Raw genomic sequence first — 27041 nt, forward strand, 5'->3', positions numbered from 1 at the left:
CTTTGTCAAAACAGATATATATTATTTCTTCTTTCAAAAGACTGGATAAATTATGACGTGTATCAACTGATTCAGTGCCGCGACACAACATGAGATTCAGATGCAGTTTTATTGGGGAAGTGACTACTGGACAGAAGAGAATACTTTAGGCAGCAGAGAGAGGAGGAAGACGGGCAGGTAAACTACATAGCCGCAGGTGGCACAGCACCGGGGTCAACAGCCTGCCCTGAGGGGTCACCGCCATGCGCTCAATGGTGGGGAACCGCATCACGGATTTCACCACCTGCACAAGAACATGTAGAAGAAAGGATGTTAGTCATACCCAACTTAAACCTCCTTCTTGGGACATTCTCCTATGCATTCATTTAGTCTGTGTGTCTTACAATAAATCTAGAAGCATAGATGTTCCATGACATTTATAGACCTGTAACGGCTTCCGTCGGTAGAAAGAGAGGAGGACCAAAGCGCAACGTGGTATGTATCCATATTTATTAGAATACTTCTTCAATACGAACAAAACAATAAACAAACGAAAACCAACGAAGCTACAGTCCTGAACTAGAGAACATAGAACACATGAACACACGAACAGGAACAATCACCCACAAACAAACAGTGAAAACAGGCTACCTTAATATGGTTCCCAATCAGAGACAACGTAAAACACCTGCCTCTGATTGAGAACCATATCAGGCCAAATGACAACCTAAACATAGAAACACATAACATAGACTACACCCACCCAGCTCACGTCCTGACCAACTAAACAAAGACTAAACAAAGGAAATAAGGTCAGGAACGTGACAGGACCATTATCTGTCTTCAGCTTTTTAATGACTTCAGTTTAAAGATGCACTATTGGACTTTTAGGGCATCATGTTTTAATAAATACAATGAATTTGGTTTTAGATCTTTTCCCAAACTTGTTGACAATGTGCAGGCACTGTATCTATTATTCCAACATTCAGTCTAGAGTTTAAAGTTGTGTGGAGCTCTTATGTTATGCTACACTAGTGCTGCCAGGGGGCACTATGTGAAGAAGGAGTTGCTTGAGTGACGGAGCAAAGGCATTAAAGACAAAACAGTTGGAAAGAGAGACAGATAGAAATATACTGTTGGTGAGAGCATGCGTGTGAAAGTGGTAAAAGCGATGAGATGTCCAGGAAAAGAGAAGGCGTGACATGGGCAATGCATGTGATTACATGAGATGGAGAACAAATAAAAGGAGAGAGAAAAAGAGAGAGCGAGAGAAAATACATGTGTCAGAACACCAGTATTAGGAAACAGGAAACACCTGCCCCTGTTTGGCCAGCAGCAGGCTGAAAGAGTGATAAACCTCTACCTAACAGCCAGTCTATGACCCAGAGAGAGCAAGCCCCACAGATTGGATGTGGACTTACTATGCATCCTTTGTGGTTGTTGGAATTGTATTTTTCTTACCAGTTCAAAGCAGGGATTGATTAACTAGCTCCAGAGATCCTTATGGGAACCCAGAGGTTTAACACCTTTTCAAGGAGTACATCGGGGACATAGGGAATGGATGGGGGAGAGGTGGAGGAGGGATATGTCTAGATTTAGGGGTAAAAGGGGCCAAGAGAGAGAGTGAGAGCGTTACAGAGAGGAAGAGAGAAATGCCGTCCTCCAACGTGAGTGAAACAAACTCACTAAAATACTTAGGTATCCCCTTGACGACAGGGCAGTAGGAAGAAAGGCTGCTGTTTTGACATGGGGAGGGGGACGGGGGAAGCAACCACATGTTGTACTTCAGAGATAACATAATAGCGTGCTTTAACAGTGATCTACTGCTGTGAAACCTGTGGCATTCATTAGAGGCTCTCCCTGTCATTGAAAAACAATTAACATTAATATTCAATTTTCATGGCCCGCTTCGGCAATACTTTAATGTAAAGTCCCCTGTTTAAGGGACATGCATGGTTCTGGTACCGCTTCCAACTGTGATTTTCACTTATAAATCAATCTATGGACACCGTAGATCAAAATAGCTTGCATTGAGTGGTAGCCTTCGTTCTCATGGACACAGTAGTATGTCTCTTTTGCCTGTGTGAAGTAGGATGTGAAATCTAACACCACTTGAAGCTTAGATGTCCCTCCTATTTCATTCGCTCTTCTGACGGACCATCAACTCCTGGCTGAACTCCACGTCACAGCCACTGTCATGTGCCCACAATCCTTACATCATAGCCCAGCAGGCGAGATTGGTTCCGTCACTCTAGCATGTTCAAAGATAGATTTATAACTAACTTTATCAAAGTAATCTAAAATAATTCATAGATTTTAAACAAAAAACACTTTTAGTTTGTCATAGACGAACAAGATTAATATGAGACGAAAGGCATGTTCCTAACGAGTTCACGGAGCCAAGCTAGAGCTCTGTCCAACGTTTACAGCAGTGGGGTCAGATGTTTTGATCAAGAGACCTTCTGAAAATATGCACTTTTTTTCAAACACCAAACATCCAAATATGTATTTTACAATTATAAGGAAAGTAAAATGGTATAGTTAGTTGTTTTATTATTTGATTATACTATATTTAGAAAGCATATAAGTCATTTCAAGCCTTATTCATACCGCTTTGTTGAATAGGAAATTAATCATAAAAATCTTCATATTTTTTATCATATTTGTATTGTGTCCTCAAAAGTGACGACACCTCAGCAATTTATAACTATCTTAACCAGAAAGGTGAGATTTGAAACTTTCTTAGAATATGCAGCATGAATAGTTATTGTTTATGGCCCTACCATGATAAATAATTACTTTAGGGGCTCCCGAGTGACGCAGCGTTCTAAGGCACTGCATCGCAGTGCTAGAGGCGTCATTACAAACCCTGGTTCAATTCCAAGCTGTATCACAACCGGCCGTGATTGGGAGTCCCATAGGGCGGCGCACAATTGGCTCAGCGTCGTTCAGGTTAGGACGTCATTGTAAAGAAGAATTTGTTCTTAACTGACTTGCCTAGTTAAAGAACGATTAAATAAAAATCACATGTAGTTACAGTTAACTGATTAAAACGTATTACCTACCAATGTAGCCTTGTAGCTATAGATTAATGAAGCTGTTGAAAGATACCAATATGTGGTAGTGTGAGTCTGAGTGTGACAGAAAATGAAGTATGTGTGAGCGTGAAACAGAGACAGAGAGAAAGAGGTGCACAGAGGGACACAGGTGAGCTTTGATGTGTAAAGAGGTAGTTTTGATGGGAAGCAGCTCCTCTTCCAGAGGAACAGAGGAATGTTCTAAAGAATGCGGAAGGAAGAGGCTGGTCGTTAAACACAGAAAAAATACTAACTAACATAACCACTAATAACACACGCAAACACACCTAGACAACCACATGCATGCACAGACACACACATTTGACTCTTCATCTATCTCTAACACACCTACACAAGTTTTTATTTATAGATTTGTTTTTAAAGACGGGCTGGTTGTTTAGTAACCAAACCGATACGTGCTCAACTATGAGGCAAAATAGGATTGGCTTAGATTGTTATCTATATAAAGGTGAAATAAATACGAATATTTTGTCTCCAATGTCTATTGAAAACAAATACATTTCCACAATGAGCACTTGTTGTCTCTCAAATACATTGTTACAGTTGTTGGTTAGCTAACGTGACTCATTCAAAACACCTCCAAACAAGACATGGTATCAAGAACAAGATGGAACTAGCTGAAACGAGCCGCATACGATCCCCCACATGGCAGCTTCTTAGAACAGTTGCTAGCTCTCTGGCCATCCAGAATCACAACAACACACACACACACACACACACACACACACACACACACACACACACACACACACACACACACACACACACACACACACACACACACACACACACACACACACACACACACACACACACACACACACACACACACACACACACACACACACACACACACACACACACACACACACACTTCTGCCCCATTGAAGCGTACATCATTTTCGTGACGTTGTCAGCTAACCCATCTGTTGTCACATACATCGGATAGGTGCAGTGAAATGTGTTGTTTTACACTTTTCTTAGGAATTGTTTGCTTAGGACACACACGACCGGCCCCTGCGGACAGGTCAGGACAGTCCTTGAACCTGCAGCATCTGGCTCTGCTTTGCTGTGATGGACAGAGAGGATGGACGGACGGAGTGGACTTAAGATGTCACAGTGAAAGGGGCTGATTTCTAAACACCTGAGCGCCAAATGTGACAGAGCAGGAAGGTTAATGTTTTACATGTTCTGCACCAGAGATGGAACCAACATGACACGTACACTTCACTTGTGAATGAATGTTCAGTCTGTTCTGTGTAAGAAAACACGCACGCATGCATACGCACACACACATGTTTACTGAAGTCAACTCCTGAAGTCAAACTCCTGACACAGTGAAACATTTGGTAAAGAACACACAAGCTCAGATGACCAGCTTTACCCTGGAACTAAGGAAACCAAATGGTTTTCCGAAACAGGAACAATTTGTCAACGACTAAACCTTCCAGCCTTAGTCGTTTTATAGATATTACCTTCCTTTTTTATTGTTCTGGAGGTGAGAAATGAAAGGAGTAGGAAAGAGAGAAGGGAGGTTCACAGAAGGTTCTGGGAACGGCATGGAACTTGGTCAGTGGCGTCCAGCCCGCCCTAACACCCTCTTTAACAAGGTCCAATGGGCTGACATGCCACACGGTGCCAGGCCAGACCCAGTGCACTGTTAGAAAGCAGGTGTTCCCCCGGTCGTAAAACGTTGGTGTGCAAGCCACCTGGCCACGGAGCGCGTGGAGAGCCTTGTGCAGCCCTGCCGCGGTTGTTAAGTGACAGTGTGGGTTAAGAGCTGCACTAAAGCTCTCCTCACGTACTTCTCTTGCACCTCATAAGACAGCAATAGCCTGGGGACTCCTCAGGATCCATTCATACTGTATGCCCACACTCCCTGCTATACGCCTGCTCTGTCGGTTTTCTGACTAGGAAAGAGGAGGGGGCTGGAGATAGGGAAGGATGGAGCCTTCCTAGGGCTCACTCTCCAGTCTCCATGGCATATGGTGTCATGTCTACGTGCGTCAGCTGTCTCGGCTGGTAAGTGACATCAGGTGGAAAGTACAGTTATGGAAAGCTGGACCAGCTGAACTCATGTGGGGATGACAGGTAGATTGGTGACAGCACACTTATGGTGAAATTCACCATTTAATATATAATCCTGAAGACAGAGAAAGGTAATGAGAGGTTTTTATTGCTTTATAGAAACACCATCATCATCTAGATGAACAACAAAGCATATGAAAATGTCTCAATGTATTTATTTATTCATTTGTAAATGTAATATTCCCATCAGGCAGATGAAAACGATCCAGATAGAAAATTTGCCAGAGCCCACCCAAGCAGTCAACAAGCCATCAATATTCTCCATTACACTATGGGTATGCATTGTATTGAGGACCTCTAGAGCAGGGGTCAAACATGAGGCTCAGAGGACATTTTAGGCCCCCGCTTGTATAAACCGCTTGCTAATGCAGTCAATGCAATTGCCAGATTATTGGGTTAAGTAAGTCAGTGGAGGCTGGTGACTTGAATGGAGGATGGGAGACCCACGGAGCGGACCGCACTGAGACGACAACGCGTGTTTTCACAAATCTTCAAATACTAATTATTCAAAGCATTTAATAAATACATTTATAGTACAACATTATGGGGAAGGGGAATGAGAGGGCTACTTACAAAGTGTTGGGAAGGGATCACAGCATTGATTGAATGAGGCATGAGTTGAGGTGTTCAGAGGCTTCAGTGCAGGACAGGCTCATCTTGGATGGATGTGTTGGAGAACAGCTCAACTCTTCTACTGAAGGCAGGACAAGATTTGACTGGGAAGACAAAAAACAATAACACAACACACTACACAGTTAGACAAAAGACATAAGAATGAGTTAGTCCAAGCAAGGAGTAAAATCATTGATGTGTAATAATGTGTTTGTGTATGTGTTTGACTTGACAGGTCTACTCAGTGCTTGGAGAGGAAACATTCAATGTGCTAGTGGATGAGAGAGCACATGAGACGCGGCTTTAGTTCATGTCAGGAGAGAGTTGACACTGGTAGTTGAGTGGAGATCACCACTTAAATCAGGAACCAGAAGAGGACTTAGTTGTAAATACAAATAGCAGATACATTCCATTACAGCAGTGCCATCATAGGTTTGGGCAACAAGTTTCTCAATGAAGTTAAACTCAGACATCTCAGAATTCACAAAGTCAAACGCACTGCGCATCTCACCCACTTGCTCCTGAGTGGAGCAGCTGTCTAAGACACTGCATCTCAGTGCTAGAGGAGTTACTACAGACCAGGTTCGATCCCAGGCTGTATCACAACCGACCTTGATCGGGAGTTCGATAGGGCGGTGCACAATTGGCCCAGCATCGTTCGGGTTAGCGGAGGGTTTGACTGGGGTAGGCCGTCATTGCAAATAAGAATTTATTCTTAACTGACTTGCCTAGTTAAATAAAGGTTAAATAAAAAATACAAATATCAAAGTAGCTCAAGAAACGTTCCTGAATAAAGCCCTGATCATCCACATACCTGACAATAACTGGCAAATGCGAGCAGACCGGTGGCAGGAACCATACATTGACCCCCACTTTGTTTTTACACTGCTGCTACTCGCTGTTTATTGTCTATGCATAGTTGGGCCTCCCGAGTGGCGCAGTGGTCTAAATCAGTGCTAGCTGTGCTACCAGAGATCCTGGTTTGAGTCCAGGCTCTGTCGCAGCTGGCCGCGACCGGGAGACCCATGGGGCGGCGCACAATTGGCCCAGCGTTGTCCGGGTTAGGGGAGGGTTTGGCCGGCTGACACGGTCGCCAGGTGTACGGTGTTTCTTCCGACACATTAGTGCGGCTGGCTTTTGTGTCAAGAAGCAGTGCAGCTTGGCTGGGTTGTGTTTCGGAGGAGGCGCGGCTCCTAACCTTCGCCTCTCCCAAGTTCCGTACGGGAGTTGCAGCGATATATAGGCTACATAAACATTTAACAATGTTTTTCCATCACCAATATGCAGTCCTAACATTTGACTTTGACACTCCTGCTGTAAGGCACTGAACAGATACAGAGCTGCATTAATGATACACATATCCATTAAAAGGCATTAGAAACCTTTCTATCCATGTCCAACCCATGTCGCCAGTCACTCAACGTTTGAGGCGGGGTACAAACACGTTACCCTCTTAGTTTCAGCATCCACCCAAAAAATGGTGACTAAGACTTAGTAGGGATACTATGGTACTGATAACTCAGTCCCATAGGAAAACCCATTTCCATTTGTAACTACCGCCTCATCTTTTCATGTGACATATGTTCTGAGCCTAGTGAAGATGTAGAGCCTGGCTTTAAAGAAGTCAAACCGTGAATAATGAGTGTGATAAAATGTTGCCATACAACAGAGAAAAACACCTGGGGCAGTTTGAGCACCTAGGAAAAAAATTATGTTAAGGGCATCCCAAACCAGACGTCTTTCCAGGCGGCTTGTGTTGAGGCCTTGCCACCATTTGTCATCACACCATAGTTTAAGAGAAATTCAAAGATGCATTATACTTGTGAATTACTATTAATCACCACATGAGATTTATCATAACTGCTTAGGCTATCATAGGGATTCTCAACCTTTTTCAAATCAAGTAATTTTACTGCCATTTGAGAGTGGCACGAACTACAGTAGGCACATTCATGGTAAGGTATAGGCTACTGGCTGTTATAATATTTATGATATTAGTGGTTAGCGAATTGGTCGTGGTTGAATTCTATGCAGACATGGTTGGGTTGCGATAGCAGTCTCTCCTTACGGCGGGTTGCGCTGCGGTCACAATATTTTAGTGCCGCCTGTGGGTCGGATGCAGGTTATGTACTGTATACCCCCCATCACCTTCTCCTCACTATTGGCTTAATGCCTCCCTTACACTAAAATGTTGTTAATAAACAATGTGGCTATTAACACCATTATAGGCACATTTAAGGGCTGTAAAATATTAAAAGTCTCTTTAACAGGAAACTCTACAGTTAGAAACGTTGATTACACGCTGGATTTCCTTTATTTCCCTCTTTCATGCCGTCGTTCAAAGCAGGGTGCTAAAAGAGAGTGAATGTGGACAGCAGACCAGCGTGATCATTGCCTCAGGTCAGGGGTCAGCACTGAAGAGAAAAGGATGTGGCATTGTGTGGACCGGAGTATCAACTTCCTCGTAACTGGAGCCTCACTACACCAGAACTTGGGAATTTTGCCAGTTTTCTGGAAATGCATTACTTTAGTATTCTGATTAAAGTAATCAGCAAAGGTATTATTAAAAGAGGGGGGCAGCAGATTCCTTCTGATTAGAAAACGTTCCAATTTCCAAGTTCCGAAGGATACAGAAGACGAAACTGAAGGCTGTTGGGCCAGTTACCCTGCTTGACAACACATAGCCTATAAGCTAGATGTCATACATCTTCTTCCTCTGCAGACATACAAAATTAGGTCCAGAGATCCAATAATCCCCCCCCCCCCCAGATAAACATATCTTTCCTCGCACTTGTCTGTTTATTTAGATGAAAAGTGCTTTTCCACTGTGTCCATCTTTATTTCTCTGCCAATCTGCTTCTGTCTGCCTGGCCTGATAATGGACCCCTGGAGATGAACATAAAGTCAGTGGGGGGCACCAGTGAAATCACTGTTTTGGCATATCATATCCAAGGGTTCTTCCAAACAGTGCTAAATCACAAATAACAACGTAGCCTATTAAAAACACAGTTCAGTGTAAACAGAATTTAGAATGTACATACTGTAAGCACAAAATCTCACACAGGGGTTAAAGCAAAAATAAATCCCATGACTGAAACTTAAGTCGACCTCAGATCGATTGTCTGGGGCCAAATTAACCTCCCTTTTCATGTAAGAAAGTCACGACTATCAAACTTTTAGGGAAAGAGTATCATTCTGTACATGTTTTGAACTGCGAGCTTGGCCAATTCCAGTCCCCTTGCTTAGTCCTCCCGGGAAAAAATGTATATACACTAAACACTATAAATAAAGAGAGTGGCACTCTATATACAAGTTCACAGTAAATGTATTGGGTGTGCGCCAGCTCTTGCTTTTTATTATATGCTGAACAAAAATATAAATACAACATGTAAAGTGTTGAAATAAAAGATCCCAGAAATGTTCCATAAGCACAAAAAGCTTATTTTGCTAAAATGTTGTGCACAAATTTGTTTACATCCCTGTGAGCATTTCTCCTTTGCCAAGATAATCCATCCACTTGACAGGTGTGGCATATCAAGAAGCCTTTTAAACAGCATGACCATTAATTACACAGGTGCACCTTGTGCTGGGGGCACACAAAAAAGGCTACTCTAAAATGTGCAGTTGTCACATGCCACAGATGTCTCAAGTTTTGAGGGAGCGTGCAATTGGCATGCTGACTGCAGGAATGTCCACCAGAGCTGTTGCTAGAGAATTGGATAGTAATTTCTATACCATAAGCTATTATGTCAGGTCATGAAATGTGAGTTCAAATACATTTGTACCTAACCAAATTATTAGATGGCCTGCAAAAAAAAGACTAAATTTAACGCACTGAATTCTTTTTGCGTGGACTAGAATGAGGCTCTCTCCTCACTATATTGTTCCTGCACTGAGGAATTACCATCTTCAGAAAATGTTTTTATAACTTATCTGCAACTAATCGATGTCTGGAGCTCAAAAAGCAATAGTAAAAGTATGCAAATCAGGGAGGCAAAAAAAAATAAAAAGGTCTGTTCAAAAAGGGTCGTTCGCAAACGAACCATCACTGCTATTGCGCAGCTGCTTCTAAACCGTGGTTGAAACTCCGGTTGTAACTGCGTTTGTAAAACGATGCCAATCACGCAATTGAAGGAGTAAAGAATTGAAGCAGTAAAGAATTGAAGGAGTAAAGAAAAAAGTGGTAGCAATGGAAAACTGGGACCACCCTCTTTTTAACAAAGGCCAAAAATGCATTCAAAAGTGCTTTCCCGGGATTGAATTATGGACGAGGAAGTTTAACCCCTGGACACAGAACACACAGTATTGATCTATTGCAGGTAATAACCCACATAAATGTAGACTAAAATATACACTCTAGTCCACTGATATGGCCCCTGAACTACTTGTGACCACTGTTTTCACAGCTTCTAGCACCCCCTGTTGCAGTGGGTTGCAAGGCTACATTCCTGTGGCATATTTCCCCTGACCCCTCAGGCTTTCAGCTCTTCATGCCTGCACTCCAGCAGTGTTCCAGCTATTCCCTGCTACTGCACCCCACTGTCTGCTTCTGAAGCTTGGGCAACCAAAACCCCAGTAGTACTTGCACAGTAGCATAAACCTTCGACATGGAGGCAGGCAGTAAACAAATGCATAAATACTTAACAGTCCGGTTTGAATCTGGCCTTCCCTGCCATTCAAAGATGCCGTCTCTTGGCAGCTGTGCTCTTAGTCTTGGCCTTGGACAACGATCTCGGGGGAGACCGATGTCAAAGTACAGTATAGATCATTGTCTTCTGACAGGTGGCATCATTCTAACGTGAATTACTGCTTTTACTCCAGTGAGGGGCAGCCAGAAAGAGCCAGCGTAAGCCTCACTCAAGCCACACTCTATTGAACCAATGTGCCACTGTGGAAACAGTGTGAGGTTTGCCACTTCAAACAAGACAGGCTTGGCTCATTGTAACCTGCTGTGCTGTGCCCAGTGTCAGGATAAAACCCTCTCCATTTCTGCCATTTAAAGTCAATGTTATGACTACAACAACCCTTGTGGTCAAAGGTGGTAGGAAGAGAGAGCTGCCATGCTAAACACATTTTGAGGCAGCTGGTTTCTTTAGAGTCATATTGTATGTATACAACATGATCTGATGGCTTTCTCGAGTCAACAGGGTCTAACCTGTCTTTCACATCAATGGGATTCCAGTTAGAGCTGCCAGCCCCAAAGCTGAAAATGATTTAGATTAAGAATGCTCCTCTGACTCGAGAATCACCAGAGACTCCTTACCTACATACTTACTGTATAAGCAATACGGAAAGCCATCTGTTGTCGAGTCAATGTGAGATGGTGCATGTGTCTAAATGACAGGTACAGAGATTGGAAAGAAATAGGGTTAAGTGAGTTGGCTTCTAAAGTGCTTTGTTTGTGACTCAGTTCTCTGTGCCTGTAAGGAGAACCGGATGGTGCTGCCAGGAAGATCAGACTGAGTGTTTCCATGACAGACTGACCAGGTGAATAGAGGTGAAAGCTACGATCTCTAAACCTTGGTTTATTAGTTGGCTGGATATATTCGATATCTGCCATGTTGAACTGCAAATGAATATGGAAGGCTTAGTGTTATCTGAAGATTAGGCTCCTGTTGAATACACACTGAGATTAATGTGTTTATACCATTGTGATGGATGAGATCTGAGCTGAGAGGGTGAGAGAGTTACAGGCTAGATGGGGTTTCGTTCATCCTTGTCATGACTAATGCAATTGAAAGGATTTCAGAAACAGAGACTAAATTAGAAATTCATTACACAAACCAATTGGTGGGGCAGTAAAGTTGTGTGTTTATTATACTGTTACGGTAATCCTCTACTGAACATATGTTTGCGAGTTGTGCTCATGTGTCAATTTGGTTTTACATGATTTCCGATTATATTACTTTGCAAGGGGTGAAATTACTAATAATTATGTACCCTACTCTGTATTTACGAAACATTTAGTAACTTTGTCATAATTTTTTTTTTTTAACGAAAGTGACTTTTGCCCAAATTAAATATTTCAAATTGAAATAAATGTTGGAAAATTATTTACCTGGGGCATGTACATTGAGTGTACAAAACATTATGAACACCTACACTTTCAATGACAGACTAACCAGGTGAAAGCTATGATCCTCATTGAATACATTTTAATCTTGTTAAATCCACTTCAAATCAGTGTAGATGAAGGTGAGAAGACAGGTTAAAGAATATTTTTAAGCCTTGAGACAATTGAGACATGGATTGTGTATGTGTGCCATTCAGAGGGTGAATGGGCAAGACAAAAGATTGAAGTGCCTTTGAATGTGGTATGGTAGTAGGTAACAGGCACACCAGTTTGTGTGTATCAAGAACTGCTGGGTTTTTCACACTCTACAGTTTCCCATGTGTATCAAGAATGGTCCATCACCCAAAGGACATACAGATATAGTCAGAAGTTTACATACACTTAGGTTGTAGTCATTAAAACTTGTTTTTCAACCACTCCACAAATTTCTTGTTAACAAACTGTAGTTTTGGCAAGTCGGTTAGGAAATCAACTTTGTGCATGACACAAGGAATATTTACAACAATTGTTTACAGACAGATTATTTCACTTGTAATTCACAGGTATCACAATTCTGGTGGGTCAGAAGTTTATATACACTAAGCTGACTGTGCCTTTAAACAGCTTGGAAAATTCCAGAAAATGATGTCATGGCTTTAGACGCTTCTGATAAATGATGTCAATTAGCCTGAGTCAATCGGAGGTGTATCTGTGGATGTATTTCAAGGCCTACCTTCAAACTCAGTGCCTCTTTGCTTGACATCATGGGAAAATCAAAAGAAATCAGCAAAGACCTCAGTGAAAAACATTTGTAGACCTCCACAAGTCTGGTTCATCCTTGGGAGCAATTTCCAAATGCCTGAAGTTACCACGTTCATCTGTACAAACAATACTATGCAAATATAAACACCATGGGACCACGTAGCCATCATACCGCTCAGGAAGGAGACGCGTTCTGTCTCCTAGAGATGAACGTACTTTGGTGCGAAAAATGCAAATCAATCCCAGAACAACAGCAAAGGACCTTGGGAACAGGTGCAAAAGTATCTATAGCCACAGTAAAACGAGTCCTATATCAACATAACCTGAAAGGCCGCTCTGCAAGGAAGAAGCCACTGCTCCAAAACCACCATAAAAAAGCCAGACTACAGTTTGCAACTGCACATGGGAACAAAGATCGTACTTTTTGGAGAAATGTCCTCTGGTCTGATGAAACAAAAATAGAACTGTTTGGCCATAATGACCATCGTTATGCTTGGAGGAAAAAGGGGGAGGCTTGCAAGCCAAAGAACACCATCCCAATCATGAAGCACGGGGGTGGCAGCATCATGTTGTGGGGGTGCTTTGCTGCAGGAGGGTCTGGTGCACTTCACAAAATAGATGGCATCATGAGGTCAGAAAATATGTGGATATATTGAAGCAACATCAGTCAGGAAGTTAAAGCTTGGTTGCAAATGGGCCTTCCAAATGGACAATGACCCCAAGCATACTTCCAAAGTTGTGGCAAAATGGCTTAAGGACAACAAAGTCAAGGTATTGGAGTGACCATCACAAAGCCTTGACCTCAATCCTATTGAAAATTTGTGGGCAGAACTAAAAAAGCGTGTGCGAGCAAGGAGGCCTACAAACCTGACTCAGTTACACCAGCTCTGTCAGGAGGAATGGCCAAAATTCATCCAACTTATTGTGGGAAGCTTGTGGAAGGCTACCCGAAACGTTTGACCCAAGTTAAAAATTTAAAAGCAATGCTACCAAATACTAATTGAGTGTATGTCATCTTCTGACCCACTGGGAATGTGATGAAAGAAATAAAAGCTGAAATAAATCTGTCACGTTCCTGACCTTATTTCCTTTGTTTAGCCTTGTTTAGTTGGTCAGGACGTGAGCTGGGTGGGCATTCTATGTTATGTGTTTCTATGTTAGGTTCATTGTATTGGCCTGATATGGTTCTCAATCAGAGGCAGGTGTTTGTCATTTTCTCTGATTGAGAACCATATTAAGGTAGACTGTTTCTCACTGTTTGTTTGTGGGTGATTGTTGCTGTGTCTGTGTTTGTTCGCCACACGGTACTGTTTCGTTTCGTTCGTGTGTTCCTTCCTGTTCGTGCGTTCATGTTTTATGTTCTCAAGTTCAGGTCTGTTCACGTCGTTTTGTTATTTTGTATTTTGTCAGTGTTCTGTTTTGTTGGATATCATTAAAATTCCACATCATGAACATTCACCACGCTGCGCCTTGGTCCTCCTCTCTTTCACCAAACGACGATCGTTACAGAATCACCCACCACACTCGGACCAAGCAGCGTGGTAAGCGGCAGCAGCAGCAGGAGCAGCGATGTCAGGAGGAATGGACTTGGGAGGATGTGTTGGATGGAAAAGGTTGCTACACATGGGAGGATATCCTGGTTGGAGAAGGGATCGCCTTCCATGGGAACAGGTGGAGGCAGCTAGTAGAGCGGAGGCAGCTGCGAAAGGGAACCGGCGTTATGAAGGTACGCGGCTAGCACGGAAGCCTGAGAGTCAAGCCCAAAACTTTCTTGGGGGGGGGGCTACAAGGGCGTGTGTGCGAAGTCAGGTAGGAGACCTGCGCCAACTCCCCGAGCTTACCGTGGAGAGCGAAAGTACGGGCAGACACCGTGTTATGCGGTAAAGCGCACGGTGTCTCCTGTACGTGTGCTTAGCCCGGTGCGGTACATTCCAGCTCCTCGTATCGGCCGGGCTAGATTGAGCATTGAGCCAGGTGTCATGAAGCCGGCTCAACGCGTCTGTTCTCCAGTGCGTCTCCTCGGGCCGGCATACATGGCACCAGCCTTACGCATGGTGTCCCCGGTTCGCCAACACAGCCCAGTGCGGGTTATTCCACCTCCCCGCACTGGTCGGGCTACGGGGAGCATTCAACCAGGTAAGGTTGGGCAGGCTCGGTGCTCAAGGGAGCCAGTACGCCTGCACGGTCCGGTATATCCGGCGCCACCTCCCCGCCCCAGCCCAGTACCACCAGTGCCTACATCACGCACCAGGCTTCCAGTGCGTCTCCAGAGCCCTGTTCCTCCTCCACGCACTCGCCCTGTGGTGCGTGTCTCCAGCCCGGTACCACCAGTTCCGGCACCACGCACCAAGCCTCCTGTGCGTCTCCAGAGCCCTGTGCGCCCTGTTGCCGCTCCCCGCACTAGCCTTAAGGTGCGTGTCCTTAGCCCGGTACCACCAGTTCCGGCACCACGCACTAGGCCTACTGTGCGCCTCAGCCGGCCAGAGTCTGCCGTCTGCCCAGCGCCGTCTGCACTGCCCGTCTGCTCAGCGCCATCTGAGATGTCCGTCTGCCCAGCACCGTCTGAGCCGCCCGTCTGTCCTGAGCCTTCAGAGCCGTCCGTCAGTCAGGAGCCGCTAGAGCCGTCCGTCAGTCAGGAGCCGCTAGAGCCGTCCGTCAGTCAGGAGCCGCCAGAGCCGTCCGTCAGTCAGGAGCCGCCAGAGCCGCCCGCCAGACAGGAGCCGCCAGAGCCGCCTGCCAGACAGGAGCCGCCAGAGCCGCCCGCCAGACAGGAGCCGCCAGAGCCGCCCGCCAGACAGGAGCCGCCAGAGCCGTCAATCAGCCAGGACCGGTCAGAGCCGCCAATCAGCCAGGAGCTGCCAGAGCCGCCAGCCAGCCAGGAGCTGCCAGAGCCGCCAGCCAGCCAGGAGTTGCCAGAGCCGCCAGCCAGCCAGGAGCTGCCAGAACCGCCAGCCAGCCAGGAGCTGCCAGAACCGTCAGCCAGCCATGACCTGCCAGAGCCGTCAGCCAGCCATGACCTGCCAGAGCCGTCAGCCAGCCATGACCTTCCAGAGCCGTCACTCAGTCCGGAGCTGCCCCTCGGTCCGGAGCTGCCCCTCGGTCCGGAGCTGCCCCTCGGTCCGGAGCTGCCCCTCGGTCCCGTGCTGCCCCTCGGTCCGGTGCTGCCCCTCGGTCCGGTGGGGTTGATATGGAGGGTCGCCATTAAAAGGAGGCCACGGAAGCGGGGATTAACTATGGTGGGGTGGGGGCCACGTCCAGAGCCAGAGCCGCCACCGTGGACAGATGCCCACCCAGACCCTCCCCTATAGGTTCAGGTTTTGCGGCCGGAGTCCGCACCTTGTGGGGGGGGTGGGTACTGTCACGTTCCTGACCTTATTTCCTTTGTTTAGCCTTGTTTAGTTGGTCAGGACGTGAGCTGGGTGGGCATTCTATGTTATGTGTTTCTATGTTGGGTTCATTGTATTGGCCTGATATGGTTCTCAATCAGAGGCAGGTGTTTGTCATTGTCTCTGATTGAGAACCATATTAAGGTAGACTGTTTCTCACTGTTTGTTTGTGGGTGATTGTTGCTGTGTCTGTGTTTGTTCGCCACACGGTACTGTTTCGTTTCGTTCGTGTGTTCCTTCCTGTTCGTGCGTTCATGTTTTATGTTCTCAAGTTCAGGTCTGTTCACATCGTTTTGTTATTTTGTATTTTGTCAGTGTTCTGTTTTGTTGGATATCATTAAAATTCCACATCATGAACATTCACCACGCTGCGCCTTGGTCCTCCTCTCTTTCACCAAACGACGATCGTTACAGAATCACCCACCACACTCGGACCAAGCAGCGTGGTAAGCGGCAGCAGCAGCAGGAGCAGCGATGTCAGGAGGAATGGACTTGGGAGGATGTGTTGGATGGAAAAGGTTGCTACACATGGGAGGATATCCTGGTTGGAGAAGGGATCTCCTTCCATGGGAACAGGTGGAGGCAGCTAGTAGAGCGGAGGCAGCTGCGAAAGGGAACCGGCGTTATGAAGGTACGCGGCTAGCACGGAAGCCTGAGAGTCAAGCCCAAAACTTTCTTGGGGGGGGGCTACAAGGGCGTGTGGCGAAGTCAGGTAGGAGACCTGCGCCAACTCCCCGAGCTTACCGTGGAGAGCGAAAGTACGGGCAGACACCGTGTTATGCGGTAAAGCGCACGGTGTCTCCTGTACGTGTGCTTAGCCCGGTGCGGTACATTCCAGCTCCTCGTATCGGCCGGGCTAGATTGAGCATTGAGCCAGGTGCCATGAAGCCGGCTCAACGCGTCTGTTCTCCAGTGCGTCTCCTCGGGCCGGCATACATGGCACCAGCCTTACGCATGGTGTCCCCGGTTCGCCAACACAGCCCAGTGCGGGTTATTCCACCTCCCCGCACTGGTCGGGCTACGGGGAGCATTCAACCAGGTAAGGTTGGGCAGGCTCGGTGCTCAAGGGAGCCAGTACGCCTGCACGGTCCGGTATATCCGGCGCCACCTCCCCGCCCCAGCCCAGTACCACCAGTGCCTACATCACGCACCAGGCTTCCAGTGCGTCTCCAGAGCCCTGTTCCTCCTCCACGCACTCGCCCTGTGGTGCGTGTCTCCAGCCCGGTACCACCAGTTCCGGCACCACGCACCAAGCCTCCTGTGCGTCTCCAGAGCCCTGTGCGCCCTGTTGCCGCTCCCCGCACTAGCCTTAAGGTGCGTGTCCTTAGCCCGGTACCACCAGTTCCGGCACCACGCACTAGGCCTACTGTGCGCCTCAGCCGGCCAGAGTCTGCCGTCTGCCCAGCGCCGTCTGCACTGCCCGTCTGCTCAGCGCCATCTGAGATGTCCGTCTGCCCAGCACCGTCTGAGCCGCCCGTCTGTCCTGAGCCTTCAGAGCCGTCCGTCAGTCAGGAGCCGCTAGAGCCGTCCGTCAGTCAGGAGCCGCTAGAGCCGTCCGTCAGTCAGGAGCCGCCAGAGCCGTCCGTCAGTCAGGAGCCGCCAGAGCCGCCCGCCAGACAGGAGCCGCCAGAGCCGCCTGCCAGACAGGAGCCGCCAGAGCCGTCAATCAGCCAGGACCGGTCAGAGCCGCCAATCAGCCAGGAGCTGCCAGAGCCGCCAGCCAGCCAGGAGCTGCCAGAGCCGCCAGCCAGCCAGGAGCTGCCAGAGCCGCCAGCCAGCCAGGAGCTGCCAGAGCCGCCAGCCAGCCAGGAGCTGCCAGAACCGCCAGCCAGCCAGGAGCTGCCAGAACCGTCAGCCAGCCATGACCTGCCAGAGCCGTCAGCCAGCCATGACCTGCCAGAGCCGTCAGCCAGCCATGACCTTCCAGAGCCGTCACTCAGTCCGGAGCTGCCCCTCGGTCCGGAGCTGCCCCTCGGTCCGGAGCTGCCCCTCGGTCCGGAGCTGCCCCTCGGTCCGGAGCTGCCCCTCGGTCCTGTGCTGCCCCTCGGTCCGGTGGGGTTGATATGGAGGGTCGCCATTAAAAGGAGGCCACGGAAGCGGGGATTAACTATGGTGGGGTGGGGGCCACGTCCAGAGCCAGAGCCGCCACCGTGGACAGATGCCCACCCAGACCCTCCCCTATAGGTTCAGGTTTTGCGGCCGGAGTCCGCACCTTGGGGGGGGGGGGGTGGGTACTGTCACGTTCCTGACCTTATTTCCTTTGTTTAGCCTTGTTTAGTTGGTCAGGACGTGAGCTGGGTGGGCATTCTATGTTATGTGTTTCTATGTTGGGTTCATTGTATTGGCCTGATATGGTTCTCAATCAGAGGCAGGTGTTTGTCATTGTCTCTGATTGAGAACCATATTAAGGTAGACTGTTTCTCACTGTTTGTTTGTGGGTGATTGTTGCTGTGTCTGTGTTTGTTCGCCACACGGTACTGTTTCGTTTCGTTCGTGTGTTCCTTCCTGTTCGTGCGTTCATGTTTTATGTTCTCAAGTTCAGGTCTGTTCACATCGTTTTGTTATTTTGTATTTTGTCAGTGTTCTGTTTTGTTGGATATCATTAAAATTCGACATCATGAACATTCACCACGCTGCGCCTTGGTCCTCCTCTCTTCCACCTAAAGACGAGCGTTACAAAATCACTCTATTATTCTGACATTTCACTTTCTTAAAATAAAGTGGTGATCCTAACTGACCTAAAACAGGGACTTTTTACTAGGATTAAATGTCAGGAATTGTGAAAAACTGAGTTTAAATGTAGTTGGATAAGGTGTGTAACCTTCCAACTTCAACTGTACAGTCAACTTGACACAACTGTAGGAAGCATTGGAGTCAACATGGGCCAGCATCCCTGTGGAACGCTTACGACACCCTGTAGTGTCAATGCCCCGATGAATTAAGGCTGAAGACATAATGGGGGGTGAAACTCAATATTAGGAAGGTGTTTCTAATGTGTTGTACACTCAGTGTGTATATGACACATTATATTAGCACACAAACAGTATTTATACTTCATATTGTGTCAGATGCCAAACAAAGCCTCTATGAACATGACGTTAAAAACACCAGGCCAAACCTATAGCCTAGTGCACCTGGAGAGAACCCAGGGAAAAACATAGACAGTCTCATCAGCCCTTACACCCAATGTCCTTTTCAGGGAAAGCAGCGTGCCAGATGCTGTGCTGTGGAAGTACGCAAACTCACCCTAGACTGGTCCCTGCTACAAGCTCAACTCAGCCTCCTTTTCCGTTGATAAGTAGTAAGTACACTAAAAACTCCGCCACCGCTTACCTAGGCCTTGCCGGTGCCCCAACCCATATGGCAAGCCATTATTCCAACACAAATACCTGAGGCACAAAGGAACAGGAGTTTCTGATTATCACACATCATACGTTACAGGACATAATCGCTTGTGTTTGCTTCTTGGCAGCCTGCAATCTTCAGTGGGAAAGGAAGTATTTTTCTGCTCATTCTTTTTTTGCAGAAAAGAATATGGCAGAGCCGGCTGGACCACAGAATGGGCTGAGGAGATACAGATGTAAAATCTTAATTTGATCACTCTTTTATTTCTGAGAAATGCAAACTTGTAGAGTATTTGAGTTTTAAAAAGGCTTATAAAGTTTGTAATTTCCAGACTTGATTTGACCGAATGAAAAATATATCAAACCCAACAAAAATGTCAATGAACTATAATCCACATAATAATGAACATTTCCTGTTGCTGCAGAATTATTTTCCTGCTATAGCAAACTGGCTCAAATTAATATCCTACATCTGTACCAGCTCAAGGAGAGATGGAAAGGGAGATTAATGCAGCTCAAAGTTGATGCATAAATATGTAGCCTATTTGGGTAACATGAGATCCAATAAATTAATCTGATAGAATTAGCTTTTTATGTATTGAATGTGTTCAGACGGAGCACTTTGACAGCAAATAAGTGATCATTCCTTGACTATTACAGATCTACTGTAGGCCTACATATCATTAAGCTCTATTTCCATGAGGAAATGTTAAAGATAGCAATTAAGATTAGACAGAGCGGTTGCCGATGCTTCTATATTTTGATCTCTACACGTAGAACAGAGGAAGGAACCCCACAGAGGAGGAATTGCCAACAAGAAGAGAAACAACACAGAAAAACCCCAGTGAAAAGGCCATATTATAAAATAAGAGCTGGAAAATAAAAATGATGAAAAGCTTGTCTGAGTGAGAGAGGAAATGCCTCCCAGAAAAAAACGACGAGTTCTCTTGTTATTCAATCCGTTAACCTTTAACGTGGCGTCCGAAATGGGAGGGTTACAAGGGTCCCATCTCGGCCTAGGATGTTTTCACATGCCTTCTCTCGTTCAAATATTTTTTATTGAACACACCCAAGAATGGTGTATAGGTATAAAAGACAGGTATACAATTCTTATCTAAACATAAAAGAGCAGACAGAAACAACAAGACCCAGAGTTCTGGGTACAAAACAAATATTACAAAACAAGACATACAGAACAAGGACAGGTAGAAAGAAAGAGGGTAGATGTCACCCCCCCACTTATTTCCCCCCTTTATCCCTCCCCCACTTATTCCCCCCCTTTATCCCTCCCCTGTTATTCCCCTCCCGACTGCTCGGGTGGCGGGGCCAGCACATGCTGCCCAAAGGTAGATTAAAATATTACAATTGAGAGTGCGTTAAAAAGTACAAATTCACAGCGCCGAATGGTCCAAGTAAGAGAGGAAAGGCTGCCAGATTTGATCAAATGTTGATAATTTATTGTTCAGAATATATCTAATTCTTTCTAAGTGTACAGTGTTTGCCAATTCGCTGAGCCATAATTTGGTAGAGGGCGCTTCCCTCCTTTTCCAAAACAACAAGATTAGTTTTTTTGCCGAAATTAGACTGTAAGAGATGAGTTGTTTTGGGGGGTTGGTTAATCCATTTAGGGAATCAAACACTCCCAGGATTATCAGAAGCGGGTCTGTGTCAATTGAAGTTTCCAGAACTTCAGAGAGGATCCTAAAAATTCCACACCAATAACCATACAAGCTAGAGCATAGGGCAAAGCAGTGGAGTAGTGTACCCTGCGCAGCCTGACATTTATCACACATAGGGGATGTATCAGGAAATATCCTATGCAGTTTGGTTTTGGAATAGTGTAATCTGTGTAATACCTTGAATTGTATGAGACAATGTCTGGAGTTAATGGAGCAGGTGTGGATATACTCCAAGCTATCTTCCCAGTCTGCCACCGAAATGTCAGTCCCTAGTTCTTCCTCCCATTTTGCCTTAATTGGCATCTGTAGAAGGTGTGCTAACAGATTGAAAAGCATCATATAGACGAGATATCAGTTTGTCTGAGGTGGGGGATATTTTTATGCATCCGTCAAATATGGAAGGTTTAGCGTTCCCAAATGTTGGGAGGTGTTTTCTAACATAGTCTCTGATTTTAAGGTATCTGAAAAAGTTACTTCTGGGAAGATTATAAATTTCCCTCAGCAACTCAAAGGAAGCAAAGGTCCCTTCTATATATAAATCCCCTATGGTACTTATCCCCAACTCTCCCCATTGCTCAAAGGTGTTATCAAGGTTAGAGGGGGAAAAGGAGGGATTCCTGGCAACAGGGAGTATGATTGACATTGGTCTAAGCTCAAAGTGGACTTTAATTTGCTTCCAGATTCAGACTGTGCTATGTATAATAGGATTGTTACGATAAAGTGACATCTCCAGATTGACAGGCGACAAAATCACAGGACCAATAGAGAAGGGGTGACACTCCTCATGCTCCGTACTAAGCCAGCTGGATGACGGACGTGCGTCATCCAGCAAAAACATAACAGCGCGGAGGTTAGCGGCCCAGTAATAAAATATAAAATTTGGGAGAGACAATCCTCCTTCCATCTTGGATTTGCAGAGGTGTTTTTTACCTATCCTGTGTGTTTTATAATCCCAGATGAAAGGATTGATAATTGAGTCGTTGTTTATGAAAGGATTTAGGTATGAATACTGGGATGTTCTGGTATAGGTAGAGCAGTTGTGGGAGGAAGACCATTTTAATGGCATTAATTCTTCCGAGCAGAGAAATTGGGAGAGTTCTCCAAAATTGTATGTTTGTCTTCAGTTTTTGCATCAGAGAGGGGAAATTCTCTTTAAATAGTAAGGAGTATTGTTTGGTAACTACAATTCCTAGATAAGTTATCTTCAGAAAAATGTACCTAACTGGAAGATGTTCTAGCCAGGAGGTGTTTTGCAACCGTATGGGCATTAGTTCACTCTTGTTCCAATTTATTCTGTGTCCCGAGAAGGTATCAAACAAATTAATCACATCAAGAATAGCTGGAATACTAGCTTGGGGTTCTGTTACATAGAGGAGAATGTCATCTGCATATAGGGAAATCTTATTTAGAGTATCTTTAGTATTATAGCCGTGTATTGCTGCATGAGATCTAATCGCCTGAGCGAGAGGTTCAATGATTAGGGCGAAGAGCATAGGCGACAGCGCACAACCCTGCCTTGTCCCTCTGTAAAGGTTAAATCGAGGCGACAATGATTGGTTAGTGAGTATCCTCGCACAGGTGTTCCTATATAAAAGCTGGATCCAATTTATGAACCCATCTCCAATATAACATTTCTGGAGGACCTTGAATAGATAGGACCACTCAACTTGGTCAAAGGCCTTTTCGGCGTCAAGAGATATAACGGCAAGGTCCACGTTGGGTAACCTCTGAGAATACATAATGTTGAAGAGGCGCCTGAGATTGAAGAATGAGTTTCTGTTAGGGATAAAGCCGGTCTGGTCCGAATGGACCAATTTGCCAATTAAAGTGCTAAGCCTGTTAGCCAGAGTTTTTGCTAGAATCTTTTGGTCTGTATTAAGGAGGGATATTGGTCTGTATGACCCTACCTCTTCCTGATCTTTACCCTTCTTATGTATAACTGTAATGAATGGGAGAGCTGGGAGATGGGAGAGCTCCATCTTCATTGGCCTGAACCAACATTTTGTGCAGGTAGGGAGAGAGCATGTTGCTGAATGTTTTATAGAATTCACCAGGGTATCCATATGGGCCCGGGGTCTTGCCACTCTTTAGAGATTTAATTGTTTCTCGAATTTCTTCAAGAGATATTTCCTTATTCAGGAAGTTAGAATCGTCCTGGTTCAGGGCCGGAAGATTACAGTCCTCCAAAAAGATTTGCATAATTAAGGGGTTAGGATCCACTTTAGATGTATATAGAGTCTCATAAAACTGACGGAATCTGTCATTGATGTCTTTGGGGGAAGAGAGTAATTCCCCAGATGCAGATTTAACTTTGTGAATCATTCAGTCACTCACATTTTTCGAAGTTGTCTGGCGAGTAATTTGTGTGGTTTGTCACCAAACTCAAAATATTTTTGCTTGGCATAGAGAAAAGATTTAGCAATTTTAAAGAGGTAATTTTTTTATGTTTCTCCATAGATGGATGGCTAGCATTCTCCCTATCCAGTAAGTGAATTTGTCCCTCCAGTTCTACCTGTCACTTTCGTCGTCCTCCTCATCTGACACACATACATATATATATACATATATATACATACATACATACACACACACACACATACACACACACATACCCCCTCAAAAATACATATAAAAATATAGATTTTTAAAAATATATACACACACACACACACACACACACACACATATATACACATACATACATATGCATATATACACATACATACCTACATCTACATACACAAACATTCATACCCCAGAATAATAATCTACACTAATTTAAAATATACACATACATAATACTAAAATGCTAAGAGAAAATAATAATAAAGTACAAATAATAATTATATGTACGGACACCTACACAGACACAAGCACTACAGAGGGCTGGTGGGGATCTAATCGGGAGAGCGGCCCTCGGCTATGACAAAGGCAGAACGGCACAAAACATCAACTTGCTATCCAGGTGTCTGTGTCTGCCCCTTTCCAACCATCACCCCCAGTCCCCTGCAAGCAATAAATAAATGGTATGGTAATAACAATAATGTAAGAATAGAAAAATAAATAACGAAACAAAACAAAAATGGGGGAATATAAGTATATCCATCCGAAAGTGTCAATGATCAAACCTGGAAGGCATCCCAAATAGGCATCGCACTGAACACAGCCAGAATGAAAGTGAATTTAACTTTAAATGAGAGCTCTGACCGCCCTCCACAGCGTCTTACATGTTCTGTAGCCCTTGCTGAGACCGTTTAATACGGTTTCACCCGTTATGGTATAGTATGGATTCGAGTCCATGAGCAGACCCTAACACACAATGACAAGGCACTCTAACCTGTACGGGGGATTGGCGTATGTTCCCAGATAAACTTCTCTGCGTCCAAAACCGAGGAGAGCCAAATCTTCTCACCAGAAGGAGGGGTAATTCTGAGTCTTGCAGGGAAGAGCAAGGCTGGGCGAAGATGGAGTTTGTAGAGTTTGGTCATGACATCTCTGTAGCCGGCGCGGTGCTTTGCCACATCGGGCGCATAATCCTCATAGACACGGAAGGGGTGCCCTTTATGTAACAGGTTGCCCCTCATTCGAGCCTCGCGCAGGATAAGATCCTTGGTCTTGAAACTGTGACAGCAGATGATTACTGGGCGAGGACGTTGGCCCGGTCCAGGCACTGGGACAAGAGCGCGATGTGCACGATCCAGCTGGGGATCCGAAGCCAAAACATCCGATCCCATTGCATCCTTCAATAGCTTGGCGAAGAAGTCGGGGGGGCGAGAGCCCGCCTCCACCCCCTCTGCCAGACCAACAACGCAAAGGTTATTACGTCTGGATCGGCCCTCCAGGTCGACCACTTTCACAGAAAGCCTCTGCACACTATCCTGCAGTGACATAGCATAGCATAGCTTCTCTAACTCGTCGATCCTACCAGCGTTGAAGCTTTCTCAAGGTCCACAATACTCTGGCCTTGCGAAGCGACCGTTTGAATGGTGCTCTCGATTTTGGTGTCCAGTTCAGCAATAGTAGCCATAAGATCCTCAGCTAAAGCAACACGTAGTTCTCCCAAAGCCCGGGTAAGTTCTGTAAGTGTCACGTTGTTACCTGTGCCTTCCGCCATGACTGTCTCCGCCATGACCAACGAGACAACTGTCTCGGTGTGGAGTAGGCCTCCGATGTGGATTTATTGTCCTTTGGTCGCTTATTACTCGTCATTTTTACATAGAAAGTTACAATATTGTATTAGAAAGAAACGTTTGTTGTAAAAAGTGTCATAAAGTAGGTTAAGTTAGATTATTTCGCAAAAAAGTTGCAGGAGCCTCTCACACACAGCCGTTCACTCCAACATGCTAGCTCCGCCCCCTTCACATGCCTTCTCTAACATGCACCTCTCCCATGCTGAGGCAGTGTTCTCACTGCACTTTGTAACGTGCCAAGCTACCACCCTGGGACCAGCCTATCCCCTCACGGGACAGTAGGGTGCCATAGAGCAGAGGCAACTAGATGGAAATCAATGCTCAGAGGGCCCATATACACCAAACATAATTTCCCCCCCTCATTAATCTACCCACAATACCCAATAATGACAAAGCAAAAACAGGTTTTAGGATTTTTTTGGGCAATTGTATTTCAAATAAAAAAACTGAAATATCACATTTACATAAGTATTCAGACCATTTACTCAGTACTTTGTTCAGACATCTTTGGCAGCGATTTACAGCCTTGAGTCTTCTTGGGTATGATGCTACAAGCTTGGCACACCTGTATTTGGGGAGTTTCTCCCATTTTCCTCTGCCGATCCTCTCAAGCTCTGTCAGGTTGGATGGGGAGCGTCGCTGCACAGCTATTTTCAGGTCTCTCCAGAGATGTTCGGTCGGGTTCAAGCTCTGGCTGGGCCACACAAGGACATTCAGAGACTTGTCCTGAAGCCACTCCTGCGTTGTCTTGGCTGTGTGCTTAGGGTCGTTGTCCTGTTGGAAGGTGAACTTTCGCCCCAGTCTGAGGTCCTGAGTGCTCTGGAGCAAGTTGTCACCAAGGATCTCTCTGTACTTTGCTCCGTTCATCTTTCCCCCAACCCTAACTAGTCTCCCAGTCCCTGCCGCTGAAAAACCTCCCCACAGCATGATGCTGCCACCACCATGCTTCACCGTAGGGATAGTGCCAGGTTTCCTCCAGATGTGACGCTTGGCATTCAGGCCAAAGAGTTCAACCTTGGTTTCATCAGACCAGAGAATCTTGTTCCTCATGGTCAGAGAGTCCTTTAGGTTCCTTTTGGTAAACTCCAAGCGTGCTGTCATGTGTCTTTTACTGAGGAGTGGCTTACGTCTGGCCTGATTGGTAGAGTGCTGCAGAGATAGTTGTCCTTCTGGAAGGTTCTCCCATCTCCACATAGGAACTCTGTAACTCTGTCAGAGTGACCAAGGCCCTTCTCCCCCGATTGCGCCGTTTTAGGGAAAAGGTAGTTAGATTTGTTGTTGTTTCAACTGCTGATTGCCGCTTTAAAGCCTGACAAATCTCGATATGATAGACGTTACACTACAATTTCACTTCTACCATAGTACTTAATCCAAAGTGGGGTCTCACCTGCAGCTCAGGATCCCACATCATCATCTCAAGGATGATGTAGCAGCCGATGGAGTGGCCCACTAGGACCAGGCAAGTGTCCCTGGGAACGTGCTCCCTGAGGAAGACCAGCTTGTGCTTCATCTGTCCATTCAGTCTGCAAAGATCAAGGTTCATCATTAGTACTTAGTATTACATCAGTATGACATCTATTTCACCATCACCCTGATCAAGGACATGAGAGCAGCATTGTTCATCAATGTCTCTGTACACATGTACATTCGTCAGCACCAGCACATGGATCACCCCAACATATGTAGGGACAACATGTTATGGTAATATTCACCGTTTCATTTTGCTGATATCCTCAAATTAGCAGTACTCAGGACTCTTTGAAAACAAAATTAAAACAAGACCATCCAAAGGGAAATCGAAGTTGGGAAGTATTCCAAAAACATCTTGATCTCATTTCTGTAATCTTTTTG

The 27041-nt window shown here is 45.6% G+C and overlaps 1 pseudogene; it reads right to left on the reverse strand.

Moving 5' to 3' along the window:
• Positions 1-90: 90 nt before the first annotated feature.
• On the reverse strand, positions 91-26792 carry LOC139563742 (lipid droplet-associated hydrolase-like; annotated as a pseudogene).
• Between the last annotated feature and the right edge of the window lie 249 nt (positions 26793-27041).

Source organism: Salvelinus alpinus, chromosome 34 (assembly GCF_045679555.1).
Source record: "Salvelinus alpinus chromosome 34, SLU_Salpinus.1, whole genome shotgun sequence".
In the NCBI taxonomy this organism is placed as follows: domain Eukaryota; kingdom Metazoa; phylum Chordata; class Actinopteri; order Salmoniformes; family Salmonidae; genus Salvelinus; species Salvelinus alpinus.